The 9,892-nt window shown below is 34.8% G+C and overlaps 1 long non-coding RNA gene across 1 annotated transcript; it reads left to right on the forward strand.

The window, feature by feature from the left end:
• The first annotated feature begins 2,280 nt into the window (after positions 1–2,280).
• On the forward strand, positions 2,281–6,398 carry LOC142338420 (uncharacterized). Its single transcript, XR_012758977.1, has 3 exons — positions 2,281–2,348; positions 5,883–5,989; positions 6,315–6,398. It is a non-coding gene; the product is annotated as an uncharacterized LOC142338420 (long non-coding RNA).
• Positions 6,399–9,892: the final 3,494 nt, after the last annotated feature.

Here is a 9,892-nt window from a genome sequence, read left to right on the forward strand (position 1 = left end):
ATAGTTAGATTGCCAAAAGAGTCTTGATCAAACATTTCTTGTTCCTGAGTGTTGTCAGGATTTGTTCTTGTGTTTTCAGATGGATGTTTTGCTTTTCTGTGCTTACATTTTGACGGTTTTGCATTTTAACTTTGTGCATTTCTTTTTGCCATAGGACACACCAGTCTTTGTGGTTTCCAATATATTGGCGGCTTTTTTCTTCGCAAAAACTACAGCTATGAAGTGCGGGAACATGGAATTTGATTTCTAGGCCATTCCAGTCTTTGAACTCGGCATTTTTGTTCTGATAGGACCATTTTCCTAGCTTCTCCTCTTCATTAGCATTGTGGACAGTAACATTTAAAGTTGCATATCCGTCGAAAATAAGGTCCCCATCAATATTTACTTTCATGCGATTGATTGTCTGGTTGTGCTCTATTCTGGGAGTTCGATCAAATTAAGAGTTTCGGTATCCGAACAAACGTAAGGAAGATTTACAAATTTAATATTGTATCTTCTGGGGTAGAAACTTCTTTCTTTGTTGAGGATATGCTTGCCCATTGGAAATACAGATTTGCCTAGTAAATTGAGGCCTCGCGATCTGATCGAATTATATTGCGTTCTAACAGTTGGAGGAGAAGTAACGGTCAGTGTGTGCAGTGTTTTGTCTCTTACCTGCGCGAATGTTTTGCTAATGGTTATTTGAGATCGTACTTTTTGTGGTAACTCTTTCAGAATAGATTTCGCACATTGAATGTTAGCATCGTTCAAAGCTCCTGTGTTTGCAAGCCTCGATTTAGTGAATGGAGGAATAATTTGCATGATTTGGAAGTCGTTGGAAGCTGTTACTCTTGAAAGACCGTTTTGAATCGCAGAGGAATACATGTTTCGATTTTCGCTTCCGGTTGGGGCTATTATTGAAGGGAAAGTGTTCTACCCCATTGGGGAAAACAACTTAAAAACTCGTAAACGAATGAACGGGATCTCTAACTTAAACGACTTAAAAAGCTAGAATCTCTAACTTAAACGACTTAAAAAGCTAGAACTGATGAGGCGTATATTTAAAAGAGCTTTTAAAGAGCGAAGGCTAAGAGCAAAAAGGTAAGAGAAAAGTCAGGATTTTATAACTTAAGCAACTTTTAGTGAAAAATCTCTTTTTAAAAAAGACTCACTCCCAAAGGACGTTCCTGCACAAAGTGGAGTACTTGCTTGTGGCTTTCCTATCACACTTTGAGGTACTGAAACGAAAGTGACATTAATAGCGTTTTAATTATCATGCACAACAATTAGGCTAATAGTGGCAGTATTAGGCTAAGGAAGTTAAGTTAACAAACTTACATTCAAACTGTTAATATACGCTGATTATTGAGTCCCAGTTGACGATACGGTGGGCACGCTTCAAAGCGTGTGTCGAGGCGATAACCAGCCCATTGTTTCCGGATAACATTCTACAACTCGTGAGAAGCATCGCCATGAAAGAATGGTCCGCATAGTTCTTTCTTCTTAATATCTCGTTTAGTTTAGTCATTACGGATGCTTGTGACTAGATTATGGATAAAATATTCGAAATGGTCAATGTTTAGCGAGGATTAACATTATGAACGCATGCAATTGTCAGTTGAAACAAAATTCACAGTCATGTTGAAACGTTGTCCAGTTGATCGGCCCCTACGACGGACTTTGTGATTGAAAAACGACACAGACCAATAAAGCTAAAAAACTATGTGCAGACAAAAATGGTCATTACAGTCCATTGCTGTGTATTGATTGGCACTTTATATGATATCAGATTTTATGCGGAAATCATTGTGCCAAGTACACCCAATGCCATAATACTCAATTTATTTGTTTTGGATCTTTTGGCTCAATAATCCCTGAAGAGCTTAAACTAAGAAGTTGCTAAATGTTTTTAATTAATAGATTATCTTGCTCTAAACAGAGCTTAACAGTTATTTTGCTAAACAGAAGTTTTACTTAATTTAAGGATGACATTTTGCGAATAATTTGGGTATTTTGGTGCATTGGGTACTTTGTCCTGACACATTCCTTCACTTTTCCTTTCGATTAAACATAAGACGAATATACTTAATTCCATTATAAAGCCACTACAACTCAAAAGCGGCAAAAACAAAAGCGTATGGCTACTCGACTCAGAAGAGTTTTGACCCATGTTTAAAGACTATAAAACGGATTTCGACTACTAATCCAACTAAAAATCACTCGCCTATTATTTAAGCCAATTTGTTCATGACAAAGTTTCGTAATGATATTTATTCAATAAGCAAACTATATAGTGTCTTTAGAGGCAACAAGAAGAGAGTCCCTCCGATGGGACAGATGACCGCGATGCATTATACTTCACTAATCAGGTAATGAAAAATCGTCTATTTGACGCACATAAGCGACTTCAGGGCTACAACATAATTTTGTTTCAAAAAAATTACAATCTACGTCCTATGGAGTAATGTCGTGGAATGACTGATGTTAACATAATTGTTTTCTGCCGTTTCCTGTTTGTCTGTATTTGTGTTTAAATAATTTTGTACAACAAAAAAAATCCTCAAAGACCATTCTAATTTTTAAATCTATTTGGAAATGTTAATCACAAACCCTTGTTGCTTGGTTATCTAATTCTTCAATGAGCATCCAACTCGCAAATATAGATAAGATGAATTTGCTTTGAATCTTTTTAAAATTTGCAATTATTTGCTGTAAATAGAATGTGCAAAAAAAAACATTTTTGCGAATTCAAGAGGAAAACATTTTTTAAATGCAAGTATGATTGAAATGCGATGGATGATCCAATCTAATTTACGAAAGATTACTTTTTAAAGTTATGGAAGAAAGACGAATTGAAAAAATGAAATTTTATAATTAAATGATTCAACTTAATCTGAATTAATTTCTCCAAACAGTAGCTCGTATCCATTTGACTGCATTCCAATTTCTTTCAACACCTTCCACAAAGAAATTATGTTTACTTGCTTTTTTCCCATTTTGAAACTTTCTTGGGTTGAAACATCAGTTACATGAGACAAAAATATAACAAAAGATACCGAGGACCGCAATACACTGCCTTTCTCAGCTCTTGTTAGTATAAAGAACTTGTTGTTCCGACCCCTCTTGAGAGGGGAGGAACTATATACTCCACTGGGTTTTTTTGTTCAGACAACTTTTTGGCCGATCAATATATTCATCGCAGAGAGATTTGAGTGATATCATTAAAAAGCCCGTCGAGCGTAGAAAATGGAATTAAAAAGACTTTTTTGAATTTCGTTTTCTAGAGCGAGTTATCGTGGTATAATTTTTTGTGAATATTGGACCGATTTGCGTTATTTTCATTCACATTTTCCGGAATTTTTGTATAAAATTTCGTCAATTTTGCTAAAAAATGTAAAAATTGTTTAAAGTAGTACTGTTGATGCTATTCTTGAAAACAATAAAAGTTAGCTGATTATTTTGATTAAATTTTTTCGAGCAAAATTTCGGCTGAATATTTAAAAATGCAGCCTTTTTCATCAAAAGTTGTTGAAAATAAGCTTCTTGCGTCCACTTTGATTAGATTTGCCGGAAGAACAACCCAAAAACAACTAACACTATTTTTGTAAACTACAAAAGGGAGCTATTCCCACCTTCACTTCCATTGAGAATATCCTTTCTCGAGGAATTTAACCGAATTTTGTACATTTGTCTTCAACTGTGGTTTTCACTTTGTCTTTGTACTCTAAGAAATTTCCTTTATTTCGACAAGTCTGATTGATTTTTAGTGGAGAAATAAATGAGTTTATGTTATGATTTGAGTGGATAGAATAGGACTTTCATGACTTTGAAAACAATTGATTTGAGTAGATAGCATAGGTTGTTTATTTTGTTTATGTTTAACTTTGTTCTTTTTTTGTTACCTAGTCCCGTTTATTAAATTTTACATATGAAATTATTGTCGTCGAGTGAAGGTGCAATTTTACAAAAATCCATTGTTTTGAAGATTTCGTTATGAATTTACTGGCTTCCGCACGGGTTTTTCATGAAAAATTCGTAAACAAAATTTTTCGTCCCAATGAAGGTCTCAAGCGCTTCATTTGGACAAATAAACGAATCGTCTTACCATATCGTTTTGTAGCTAAAGGCTTTCATGACATTGAAAATTATTGTTTAGACAAATACAAAATTATAGCTTAATTTTGCCCCTTTTTTTCTCTTTTTTGTCTAATTATTACTTTTTCTCATTAAAGAAAGCTCACATACCACATTATTGGTGTTCGAGGGAAGCTCAATTAATGATATTTTGAGCGGCAAAAAAGTGGTTTTATGGCTTCGACAGCGTTTTCTCGCAAGTTCTACTTTGTGTTCGTTGTCTCTATTTGTCAATCTTTGTAGAACCGCATAAAAAATGAATGAAGACAGGTCTTAATGTCTGCCCTCGTATAGAAACGTATGTGATCATAAACAGTTTGGATGTTTTCAATTGCTATTTAATGGTTTTCATTACTTCAAAATTAATAAAATTTTAAATTTAAGCCAATTTTTTAATTTTGCTGTTTGTTCTTTTTTTGTCTAATTGTTACCGAGCTTTATTATGGAGTGGTCCAATATCTTTTCTAGTTTTCTAGTGAAGTACACATTAATTTGTTTAGTTTGTTTTATTTGAATATATTTTGACCTTGATAATAATTTCTTTTTAATGTACACAAATTTTTGGATATAATTAATGTTTGCTGTTATTGTTGTTTGAATCTGTTGTTCGTCTTGAATTGCTTTCTTGGTAATCTGATGGGGTACTTTTTCACTCCATTGAGTTATCTGCGTTTTTCTCATACGCATTTTTTTTTGAAAAATACTTGAACTTTTGGGGGTTTTCTATCTGTTCCTCATTTGGTAGACATTTAAGTCAAAAATAAGGATAAACGGGGTCGGAACTTTATGTGCGAACGCACATTACCGAGCCTCCTTGTTGACTCTAATCCGAACAGTTAATGTCTGAAGCCATTGATTGTGATAAACGATAATCATTAAATGGCGATTCGAGAATGATGCTGATGTATGCCTTGTTTCATAAAAACAGTTTTAAAAATTCTCTGAAATGAATAATATCATAAATAAACGAAAGTAAAGCAGGTTTACAAGCTTTGGTATCTCATTTTTGAACCAACATGTAGTTGATTAGTCTCCTAGAAGGGAAAATGACGGAAATTGTGAATAGAAAATGATAAGGATCGCTCAGAATTATATTTTAGCTTCGAACTTGAAGCATAATAAATCAAAATAATATTAATGGAAAATTACATTCGCCAGGAAAGACTACATATAAAATAATTTTTGTATTTCAACCATTGCGCTCAGCAAAAAATAAATGCGCTAAAACGTTAAAAAGGCGTAAATTTTTGATGACTTGAAACAAATTCTTTATTTTTTCTGCTAAAAAGAAAAAATGATCAAACTTTCTTTTCTTTTCATGTTTGCAATTTTGATTCGCTACCAAATGATAAATTTTCGTGAATAAAATACAAGAACAGTTCAGTTTAATATTGAGTTCCGCTGCATCGCATTCAAGCAAATGTTCTCTCAAGCTTCGAGTCCAAACAATCGAGCGAAAGAGTTTTCTTTTGAAAATAAGCAAAAAAGTTTAGAAAACAATGTTATAAAAGAACCAAAAACAGTAAAACGTATCCTATTGACCCATAAAATTTAATTCAAAGTTTGCGCAGAGTATTGATCTAGTGAAATAACTTTGCAAAATATTTACTTTGAAGACATAGGTTAAGTGTTCTCGATAGCATATCGAATGGTTTGGAAAAATATACAAAATTCTTGAATTTTCTCTGTGGGAACAACCTACGCAATCCAGTTCTTTGTGTCACTGGCAGATAATGAAACTGGAATATATCTTAGTTTTCTGTTTATAGAGACAAGACAATGATGGTGCTATAGACGAAGAAATTCAAGATGCAATGTCGGAAAACAATATGCAGCTAATCTAATTCAAATTTATCTGCGATTTAGCAACAATTGGGTAAATAGCTGTAAATACCTAAGATATTAGAACCAATTTTATTAGGGTAAACTTGTCTCAAGTTGTGTTGGATAGATTCACATCAAATCTGCTAAGCAAAAAGGCCGCCGTTTAAAAACCCATGATTAAAAACACTATACGTTTCTTATCAAACTTAATTTTGAGAAACAATTTCACAGAAACAATTGTTTTAAGAAAGGAAATGAAGAAAACCTTTATATGAATACTTTTTTCTTTTCATATCAGATTGCTAATTTAAGGCGTGCGTCTTCTTTAGCCAAACATTGACTATTAATAACCTGATAAATATGATGATATGTTCCAGATAACCACCCAACATTATTGAAGATTTCACAGCAGGACGAATGATCAAATGTCAGATGATACTTCACAATTCACCCGCTCAACGTCTCATAATTCAATTAACTGTATTGACTGAAGGGATATCTTGCTTCTGCTTTAAGTTGAAATTTAAGTTAGAAACGAGCAACTTTTGATTTTAGTTGTCATGTGACATTGAAAAACGAAAAACCTTTGCATATGTATGCAAATATACTACATTTGCATATAAAAGAAGAGGTTTGCCATCAGGGCTCTATCACTAGCTCAAGGAAAATCAAATAAAGCATATTTGGAGCCACTTTTTTGTGTGATCCTGTACGACTGCTAAGACTCTATTATGACGGTCAACCCTGACCACCAAAAAAATTTGTGGGGGGAGGTAACTAATATTACCAACCTCCCCTACTAAAAGTAACCATAGGCAAACTGAGACAATTTCAGTGATATCGTTGTGTTATTGTTCAAATGAAATGGATCTTTGTACTTTGGAACGAACTTTGTAGCCCACCTTATTCGGGAGGAAGACTATCAAAACTTAATTTGGGACTCCGATGATAGCAAAAAAGGCCGGGATTGGAATTTGGTCGGACACGGGTCATGACTTCACCAATTGATTTGGGCTTCATTCTATTTTTACTGGGAACTTGTGCAATTTTTAGAGATGAAGGCGTTGATCGCGTAGAATTGTTGTAAGAAATACGGCTGATAGCTGTAAGCATAGAAAAAGTCTTTTCTCAACCTTCCGTCGGCAGCGAAAAAAAATTAAGCTGTTAACAGACCCCCATCCAAGCAGAAAACTATTCTGAGAAAATTGCAACACAATCAATGTATTGACCACTAAGAGTTGCATCGGTTTTGACGGAAACTTTACTAAAACTCTACGCATTCTCCGCGACTATTCTGCTTTTTTGAACACAATTGCTCAATATAGTATCATTATTGTAGCATTTGTTTAGTATTAATTTTGTTTCATTACACAAAAAATTAAAATTCATTATCTAGCTGCAATAATTTTTAGTTTATTGAATAACTTATTGATGAAATATGTTATGAATCTTAGTTAGTGTCAAAGAGATAAAGTAAAACATTGAGTTGCAACTATCGTTGTTCATTTCAATTATCCTGTCTGGGTCCAATTGATAAAATGATATCATAATTTGTTTATAGGGGTCCCAGTACGCTGAAGTGGACAATGTTGGCCCTTGACCGTAAGAATTTCAAAATAATGGCATTTGCAACATTTTTGAGTTTTGTTTGAACGTGTTGTTCATTTTATTCGCAGCGCCATGTTACGAATCCCAGTTGATGTTAAAGAGATGAAATAAAACGTTGGTTTTCAACTGTCTTCTGGCGCATCAGCTAGCGAAATGAGTGATCTATATCCAGCTTAAAACATCAGACAATGCCAGTTCTCAAAGATGTATACTAAAGGTTTGCATGTCAAATGTGTCACTCCACGTGGAAGCCTATTGACAGAAGAAACAAAGAACTTGAATGAATGGAAATTAACATCAAATAAACATAAGCAAAATTTGTTAGGTTTGTTGGGCTGGTCAGTTTATTTTTTAGCCCTGGCGGATTGTCAGTTTCTTTCTATTCAATCCGCTTGCTCTCTCGCCTCTGATTTAAAGTTGCTTGTAATTAATGTGTTCCCCATTTTCCTGCTTCTCGTTGACTGAGGTCGGCTCCAATGGTTTGTCGATTATCAATCTATTGTTTTCTGATTGAGTGTCTCCTCTTCCTTCTGTGGGAGACTTTCGGGTTGATTTTAAAATATCTAGATCCCTTTTCTGAGTCTCCCTTAACTTGGTGGTCCTCATAAACATTTGAGCTCGGGGTCTTGCGTATTTGGCTAGTTCCTTGACTCGAGAAGTGACTGCATTCACTAGTTCTTAAAAATTGGAACAAAAACGTGCTGTATTTAATCAGATATTCCCTTTTTATTGTTCGGTTAGCGTTTTTTAGTCTATTGGATGGTCAAATTTCTTTTCCGTTCTCTAGGTTTTCTGTTACGTTTTCCGTTACATTTTCCGTTACTTTTTGTAGCATTTCCCGTTACCTTTTCCGTTGTAATGTTATTAACGTTAGCAGGTTTTATTTTGGTTATACCTCGCTTGTTTTCTGAGCTTGGGTCTTTTTGTTCGACTGGGCTTGATTGAGCAACGGAAGTTGTTGGTCTCTGCAATTCTTCAGTCTTCCTTGCTCTGATTTCTTGTACGTCTCCAATCAGTGTTTTTGTATTAGCATCAAAGTCTGCTGTCAGTTCGGCTGTGTTGTTCTTGGGGTCTGTTGAATCCTGACACGGGTTGTCATCTTGGGATCCTGAAGAACCTGAATGATAGTCTTGATTGGTGACATGTGCTGTTGCGTTTTTTGTCCACTCTTAAGTGGCCTAGTGTCAAGTCAAAGTCACTATTTGATTTGTTTCCAGAGTAATCCAATGTTATTACATTTTTTTCCTTTTGTCTTCTTTCTCGCCACTTTTTTTGTCGTGTACCCTGTTTTTGAGTAGATATTTTCGTACGGCGTCAGGTGAATTCTTTGCTGCAAATCTGTACCTGGTATCGTAGTATGCCATATGGAATCCTTTCGGAATCTCAACCTCCTCGTCTAGATTGTAAAATGTGCCTTTTCCCATTCGTAATGGGTGATTCAGACTGCTGTTGTTCTTGTGCGCAATGCTAGATTGTTTTATCGGTCTGAGGCTAAATTTTCTGCCTCGTTTTTGTGTTCCCAGTTTTTTTGTTGTTTGTCTTTGGGCTTCTTTGGCCCCCGTTTTAGATGAAATATGTCTGTCGTCCATCTGAAACTTTTTTTAAAATTCCGTGCTGTTTAACGATTTCAGGTAATACTCGCTTTTGTGGAAAATTTTCCCGTTAGATGTGACTGTATGATCTGTGTCGTTCTCAATTTTGTTAATTTTTGGTGTAACTGTGTTTTCTATTGCCTTTGCTTTACGATTTTTTTTGTTGAAAATACCTAAAATTAATCGTTCTGCTGTTCTTTCTTGGGGGTTCCCTTAACTTCTTCGGCTTTCCAGAGGTTTTTCAGTCCGGTGTAATTTCCAATTTGGACTGCAGCAGCGGAGTTTGATGTGTTGGTGCTATTATTTTCCCGTTTTGTTAAGTACCAATTTCGTCACTGTCAGTTCTTTGTTTGCTACAATTTCATTTATTGGACTAAAAATTGACGTTAAGTAAGTGTCAGGTTCCTTGTCAAAGTGTTTCTCATATTGGGATGTTTGAAAGAAGCTAAGCTATGTTAATATTAACATGTATAAAATGTTCCTCAAACTTTCTTCTAGGTTTAGCCTTCCGCTTTATAAACTTTGAGGTACGTTTCCATTGTTCCGATTGTTTTCTCGAGCGCACCGTTGCCCGTGAGTACGTAGGGTGTTACATATTCCGGTTTAATGTTGTTTTCTTTTAAAAATTGTTTGTAAGCTTTGAACTTGAAGCAACTACCGTGGTTTGACCGGGTGTCCCGTATTTGTTTAAATTTATTAGCTAAAAGTTTCACTGGGCTATTAACGATTTTTGGTGTGTGTACATTTCGAGTAGC

This window comes from Convolutriloba macropyga, chromosome 4 (genome assembly GCF_964194025.1).
Source record: "Convolutriloba macropyga chromosome 4, txConMacr16.3, whole genome shotgun sequence".
In the NCBI taxonomy this organism is placed as follows: Eukaryota; Metazoa; Xenacoelomorpha; order Acoela; family Convolutidae; genus Convolutriloba; species Convolutriloba macropyga.